The 8,317-nt window shown below is 40.1% G+C and overlaps 1 pseudogene; it reads right to left on the reverse strand.

Annotated features, from left to right (window-relative positions):
* Window positions 1–1,610: 1,610 nt before the first annotated feature.
* Window positions 1,611–2,837, reverse strand: LOC108527962 (glyceraldehyde-3-phosphate dehydrogenase pseudogene; annotated as a pseudogene).
* Between the last annotated feature and the right edge of the window lie 5,480 nt (window positions 2,838–8,317).

Consider the following 8,317-nt stretch of genomic DNA (forward strand, 5'->3'; position numbering starts at 1 on the left):
AATAGACAGAATTGGCTAAAAAAATCTCCCATGGGCCGTGGCCATGGTGGACTCACTAACATTGTTACAATAGTTTATTCCTAATACTTGAAGTTTAAGGTGCTAAAGGACAATTTGTATTGGGTAGAATAATTGGCACCTATTTAGAGTGAGAGGAAGCAGGTAGGTCTCCCTCAGGCTTCCAGGAGGGTGAATGATAATGGGTACCCAAATTTAATCAGTTCAACTAAAAAACATCTACTATGTGCCAAGCAGTGTGACTCATTCAGAAAATATGAAGAAGAGGGTGGAAAGTGACTAGTAGAAGAGAAATAGAACCCTAAAAACAAGTTAAGCCAAAACTAAGTGCTTCATTGACTCCATTAACCAGGGTCTTTGAAACTGTTTTAACCGTATTTTTAATTGGCACCCAGTACATACATATAAATATAACACTAAAGATAGCTTTCTCCTCACTAAGGCTCTAAGGCTCAGATAGTTTTATTAGTAAGTTCTACTAAACTTTTAAGAAATAATTAATTCCTGCTTTATATAAGTTATTTTAAAAAGACCAAAACCTGCGCCTTTTCTTTTGAGACAGGGTTTCACTCTGTCACCTAGGCTGGAGTGCAGTGATGTGATCAGAGGTCACTGCAACCTCGACCTTTCAAGCTCAAGCGATCCTTCTATCTCTCATCCTCCTGAGTAGCTGGAACAACAGGCACACTATGCCTGCCTAATTTTTGTATTTTTTTGTAGAGATAGGGTCTCACTATGTTGCCTAGGCTGGTCTCAAACTCCTGGACTCAAGCAATTTGTCCGCCTCTGCCTCCCAAAGTACTAGGATTATAGGCGTGAGCCACTGTGCCTGTTCCCACTTCTCATTCTATAAATAGATAAGGTCGATCCACCCCAACAATTATAGGCATAGTTCATTTTGAACACAGATGTAAATATCTTAAATAAGATAGTTAAGAAAACCCAACTGTATGATAAAAAGACACAATAATTAAATAAGACTACAATAATTAAATAAGACTTACTCATGAATGCAAGATGACACACCATCATAAATATATCAACAGAATTTATTACATCAGCTAAGAGTAAAGTATAAAATGCAGAATTATCTGAATTGATGCAGAAAAACGTGTTGATCAATTCAACACATATGTATAATAAAACTGGTTAACTGGAAATAGAAAGGAACTTTTCAACTTGTTAAAGTTGTCTACTCTAAAAGTTATGTTAAATGTTACACAGATTAGGGGCATTTTTAATATTTTCTCTGAAATTGTAAATGATGTAAAGATGCCCATCATCACTCCTGTTAATTAACATTGGTATGTAAGCTCATGACCAACTACAAGGAAAAAATAAGTAGGAGAGGTAAGACTTGAGAGGAGATAAAACTGTTATTATTTGCAGATAATATAATCATCTGTCCAAAAAAAATCCAACTATTAGAACTAGTAAGAGAATTGAACAAAATTTTTAGATAAGAACAACTTAAGAAATCTTGGTATCTTCTACACTGACAATGCAAACTAGGAAATATAATAAAATGTCATTCCAAATACCAGTCAAAACTACAGAATTTTAGGAATTAATCACTAATCCATAGAAACTTTATAGAAAAAATTTTATTTATTTATTTTTTTGGCTGAGCACAGGGGACTTTATTGATGGTACAAGACAAGGTGGGACTTCCTAGGCCCCTTCCTCTTCAGGGGGTCTTCATGGAAACTGTGAGGAGGGGAGATTCTCACTGTGACTGGGGACTGAGTGTGTCAGGGACTCCCCATCAATGAGGGCCTTGCTCTTCCTCTCGTGCTGTCACTGGGGCTGGTGGTTCAGGGGTCTTACTCCTTGGAGGCCTTGTGGGCCATGAGGTCCACCACCCTGTTGCTGTAGCCAAATTCATTGTCATACCAGGAAATCAGCTTGACAAAGTGGTTGTTGAGGGCAATGGCGGCCCCAACATCAAAGGTGGAAGAGTGGGTGTCGCTGCTGAAGTCGAAGGAGACAACCTGGTGCTCGGTGTTGTAGCCCAGGATACCCTAGAGAGAGCCCTCTGATGCCTGCTTCACCACCTTCTTAATGCCATCATATTTGGTAGGTTTTTCCAGATGGTAGGTCAGGTCCATGACTGACGTGTTGGCAGTGGGGACACAGAAGTCCATGCCAGTGAGTTTTCCGTTCAGCTCAGGGATGACTTTGCCCACAGCTTTGGCAGCGCCAGTAGAGGAAGGGCTGATATTCTGGAGAGTCCCACCACCGTCATGCCAGTTTCCTGGAGGAACCATCCACAGTCTTCTGAGTGCCAATGATGGTGTGGACTGTGGTCATGAGTCCTTCCACAATATCAAAGTTGTCATGGATGACGTTGGCCAGGGGTGCTAAGCAGTTGGCAGAGCAGCTAAGTATTGCTGATGATCTTGAGGCTGTTGTCATACTTCTCATGGTTCATGCCCATTACCAACATGAGGGCATCAGCAGAGGGGGCAGAGATGATGACCCTTTTGGCTCCTCGCTGTAAGTGAGCCCCAGCCTTCTCTATGGTGTTAAAGATGCCGGTGGACTCCACAATGTACTCGGCACCAGCATCACCCCATTTGATTTTGGAGGGATCTCGCTCCTGGAAGATGGTGACGGGTTTTCCATTGATGACAAGCTTCCCTTTCTCAGCCTTGATGGTGCCATGGAATGCGCCATGGGTGAAATCATATTGGAACATGTAGACCATGTAGTTGGGATCAATGAAGGGGTCACTGATGGTGACAATATCCACTTCACCAGTTAAAAGTAGCCCTGCTGACCAGGCGCCCAATATGACCAAATCCGTTGACTCTGACCTTCACCTTCACCACGGTGTCTCAGGGATGTGGCTGGCAGTGTGAGAGAAGATGCGGCTGTCTGCCGAATTGGAGGAGGAAAGAGCTGAAAAAAAAAATTAATGAGTGACACAGAAAGTTCAATGGAGAGACAACCCACACTCTTAGATGGGACATATTTGTATTATAAAGATGCTGGTTTTCCCCATATCAAAGTATGAATTCAAGGCAATTTCAATAAAAATTCCAGTTGAATTTTTTTGAGGAAGGAAAATACGTCACTGTAATATTTATATGAAAGTTTACAGGTCCACATAAAAGTAAGTACAATTTGAAATAGAAGCACAAATAGATGAGACCTGCCCTACCAGTCTATGAAGACATATTACAGTGTTAAGATTTTAAAGAATTTGTGTTTTACCAAGAGCAGATAAATAATCGAGTGGAACAATATATTACGTTAAGAGACAGATTCCTGTATTTATATAGGCATTTAGTATATAATAAATCTGGCAACCCAAGTCAACAAAAAGTAGATTATTCAGTATTTAGTGTTTGGAAAATTGGCTCAATATATGGAGAAAAATATGAGAGAATTCCTACTTAACACCATACTCAAAGGTGGACTTCAACCGGATTAAATATACAAATGTGCAAGATTAAACTCTTAAGTTCATACAAGATAATGTATGGGATTATGTCAGGCTGTTCTTGCATTGCTATCAAGAAACTTGAGATTGGGAAATTTATAAAGAAAAGAGGTTTAATTGGCTCACAGTTCTATAGGCTGTACAGGACGCTTGGTGCTGGCATCTGCTCAGCTTCTTGGGAGGCCTTAGGAAGCTTACAATCATGGCAGAAGGTAAGGAGGGATCAGGCACATCACATGGCAAAAGCAGGAGCAAGTGAGAGAGAGAATGGGGGGAGGTGCCACATGTTTTTACGTGACCAGATCTCATTAGCACTCACCATCAGGAAGACAGCACCAAGCCACAAGGGCCTGCCCCCATGACCTGACCACCTCCTGCCAGGCCCCACTTCCAGCATTGGAGGTTATAATTCAGCATGAGACTTGGGTGGGGACAAATATCCAAACCATATCAGGGATTATCTTTGTGACATAGAGCTGGGGACAAATTTCTTAGATCAAATCTCAAAAACACAATCTTTAGGCAAAAAAATTGATGCATTTATTACATTCTGATGGTGTTATAGTCAAAGTTGACAGATCAGAAAGAAGATGTTTCTAATATCCAAAACCTTCAGTATCTAGCATAGATAGGATTTCTTTCAACTGACCAAGGAGGCAATGATAGAAGTTGCTGTGGTGTAAATGTTTGTTCCTTTCAAAACTCTTGTCAAAATTTAGTTGCCTTTGTAACAATATTAAGATGCGGAACCTTTAAGACATGACTATTTGTAACAGCATTAAGATGTGAAACCTTTAAGACATAACTAGGCCATGAAGGCTCCCCACTCATTGGTGTAATTGTTGTTTTTATAAAAGAATGAGAAGTTCAGTCCCCTTTTGATCTCCCTTGCCATCTTGCATTCCCCCAGGTGATGAAACAGCAAGAAGGCCCTTGCTAGCATCTTGATATTGGACTTCCAGTCTCCAAATCTGTGAGCCAATAAATTTCTGTTCATTATAAATTACCCAGTCTCAGGTATTCTGTTACAGCAGCACAGAGTGGACTAAGACAGAAATTGGTATAGAGAGTGGGATTGTTTCTATAACAAACACTTGAACATGTGGAAGCAGCTTTGGAACTGGATAATGGGCAGAGGCTGGAAGAATTTGGAGCAGCAGATTAGAAAAAGCCTATATTGCTGAAAATGAGCATTAAAAATGATTCTGGTGAGGGCCTAAAAGATGAGAGCTATAGGGAAAGTCTGAAACTTCTTAGAGATTACTTCGATAATCTCTAAGTAGTTGTGATCAGAATGTTGGTAGAAATATGAATGGTAAAGGCAATTCTGATGAAGTCTCAGATGGAAATAAAGAACAAGGTATTGAAAACTAGAGAAAAGGCTATCCTTGTCACAAAGTGGCAAAGAACCTGGTTGAATCGTGGTCGTGTCCTAGGACTTCACGAAAAGCAGAAGTAGAGGGTGATGAATTAGGAAGCCTGGCAGAAGAAATATCTAGGCAGTAAAATATTCAGAACACAGCATGGCTTCCTTTAACTGCATGTAGGAAAATATGAGGAGAAAAAATGATTTAAAGATGGAATTTATAATTAAAAGGGAAACAGAATTTAGAGATCTGAAGGATTCTCAGCTTGATCCTAATAGAGAATGAAAGAGCATTTTCAGGTGAGGAAATCAAGGCTGTGGCCAAGTGGCCATTTGATAAGGAGATTAGTATGAACAGAATGAAGCCAAGGCTATTCATCAGGACAACGGAACAATGACCCCAAAGGTACTTCAGAGGCCACCAATACTGCCCCTCTTATCCCAGGTCCAGAGTGCCAAAACCTGGGACAAGAAAAATGGCGAAAGAGAGACCTAGAGTGCCTTCAGGAACTTGAAGTTCCCAACCGAAGGTCACGTTAAGTCTCTACTTTTGGCATTCAGGAACAGTGCTCTTTAGCCACTCAAGCTGTTGGTAAAGCAGGCCCAGATGTGGCTTGGGCCACAGCTGCAGAGGGTGCACCAGCAAACCTTGGCTGTGGCCACATGGTGCTAGTTCTGCAGATTCACAGAATGCATGAGCTATGGTAGCACGGCTTCCACCAGCTAGAATTCCAAGAAGGTTGCAAACAGCCTTGCGGACCAGACAGAGATGTCGCAGGGATAGAACAACCACAGAGAGCCTCCACTAGAGCAATGACCAGAGAAACTGTGGGGCCTGAACTGCCACAGAGAGTCCTCACTAGGACAAAGCCTAGTGGAGCTGTGGGGTCAGAACCACCCCTGAGACTCTAGACCTGTAGAGCTCCCATTGTGAAACACCAGCATAGGAGAGTGAAAGACACAAGACTCCAACCTATGAGAGCTGCAGGGTGGACTGAGCCCAACAAAGCTATTAGAATAAGGCTATCTAAAGTGCTGGGCCCAATCCCAAACCTCCCCACCATCACTGTGTCCAGAAAGCAGGACATAGAATCAAACAAAGATTATTCTCAAGCCTTGAGATGTAGTATTGTTTGCCCTAATGGATTTTGAACATGCTTACGACTTGTTACTCTTTTCTTGTTTCCTATTACTCATGTTTGAAATGGGAATGTCCCCCTTGAAAACCAGCACAAGACAAGGATGCCCTGTCTCACCACTCCTATTTAACATAGTATTGGAAGTTCCGGCCAGCACAATCAGGCAAGAAAAAGAAATAAAGCGTATTTGAATAGGAAGAGAAGAGGTCAAACTGTCTCTTTGCAGATGACATGATCCTATATCTAGAAAACCCCATCATGTCAGCAAAAAAAGCTTCTTAAGCTGATCAGCAACTTCAGCAAAGTCTTAGGATACAGAATCAATGTGCAAAAATTGCAAGCATTCCTATACACCAACAACAGACAAGCAGAGAACCAAATCATGAATGAACTCCCATTCACAATTGCTACAAAGAGACTAAAATAACTAGGAATACAGCTAACAAGCGCAGCAAATGACCTCTTCAAAAAGAACTACAAACCACTGCTCAAGGAAATTAGAGAGCACACAAACAAATGGAAAAACATTCCATGCTCATGGACAGGAAGAATCAATATCATGAAAATGGCCATACTGCCAAAAGTAATTTATGGATTTAATGCTATTCCCATTAAACTACCATTGACATTCTTCATATAATTAAAAAAAACCTACTTTACAATTCATATGGAACCAAAAAAGCCCATACAGCCAAGACAATTGTAAGGAAAAAGAACAAATCTGGAGGCATCACACTACCTGAATTCAAACTGTACTGCAAGGCTACAGTAACCAAACCAGCATTGTACTGGTACAAAAACAGACACATAGACCAATGGAACAGAATAAAGAACTCAGAAATAAGACCACACATCTACAACCATCTGATCTTTGATGAATCTGACAAAAACAAGCAATGGGGAAAGGATTCTCTATTTAATAAATAGTGCTGGGAGAACTGGCTAGCCATACACAGAAAATTGAAACAAGACCCCTTCCTCATACCTTATACAAAAATTAACTCAAGATGGATTAAAGACTTAAATGTAAAACCCAAACCTATACAAACCCTAGAAGAAAATCTAGGCAATACTAGCATGAACAAAGATTTCGTGGTGAAAATATCAAAAGCAACTACAACAAAAGCAAAAATTGACAACCAGGATCTAATTAAACTAAAGAGCTTCTGCACAACAAAAGAAACTATCATCAGAGTGAACAGACAACCTACAGAATGGGAGAAAATGTTTGCAATCTATCCATCTGACAAAGGTCTAATATCCAGAATCTAGAAGAAGCTTAAACAAATTTACAAGAATAAAACAAACAACACCACTAAAAACTGGGCAAAGGACATGAACACACACTTCTCAAAAGAAGACATTTATGAGGCCAACAAACATATATACATAAAAAGTTCAACATCACTGATCATTAGAGAAATGGAAATCCAAACCACAGTGCGATACCATCTCACACCAATCAGAATGGTGATTATTAAAAAGTCAAGAAACAACAGATGCTGGGGAGGCTGTGGAGAAATAGGAACACTTTTACACTATTGGAAGGAATATAAATTATTTCAACCATTGTGGAAGACAGTGTGGTGATTCCAGCATTAGGTTGCACTGACACTGGAGATAAAAATCTATTCCTTTTACTACATTAAAGTCCTTACTTATTTGAAAACAGCATTAAGCTGAACATCACCAGTTTCTTTAACCTTTCCCTCATCCTGTTTGCTCACACCTGGACCTATATCAGTTGGCCAATGACCTCCCACAGTGAGCCAGCAGACCCTACCATTGTTCTGGGTGAGTACATTGGGATTAACATCTCCCTTGCTTCTTAAACTTCTTTTAATGTGGTCCAAGAGCAGACTCACTGGGTTTTTGCTCAGTGGATTATGCTAGAAATTCCTGGGAAATTCAAAGTCTCTAAATTACAAAATCCTTTAATTATAAAGCACTGTTAAGTAGGGGTATTGGATTTAGATCGTCATTTCAGACTGCTGAGGCTTGCGTTTGTTGTTGTTGTTGTTGTTTGTTTTAAATTCAACCTACACTTTTACTATCTATCAGAGTTTTCTGTCTTGACTGAATGTGACCAGCAGACCATTATCTTTCAAGACTCTTTTCTAAGACTATATTGGAAACTCTGTGGCATTCCACTAGAGACCACCTTCCACTCAGTATTATTCCATCAATTAGTATTCTGACCTCATGGATACACCCAGTCATACAAACATCCACCCTATATAGACATGGTTTCCATTCATAGACAAGAATAGTAAATTTTAAAATATCAGATGTACTAAGAGGTAAATTTTATGATTGTTAATGTGATTTTTACTATACCTTCATGTAATT

The sequence above is a fragment of the Rhinopithecus bieti genome, unplaced genomic scaffold (assembly GCF_001698545.2).
Source record: "Rhinopithecus bieti isolate Rb0 unplaced genomic scaffold, ASM169854v2 scaffold_3948, whole genome shotgun sequence".
NCBI lineage: Eukaryota > Metazoa > Chordata > Mammalia > Primates > Cercopithecidae > Rhinopithecus > Rhinopithecus bieti.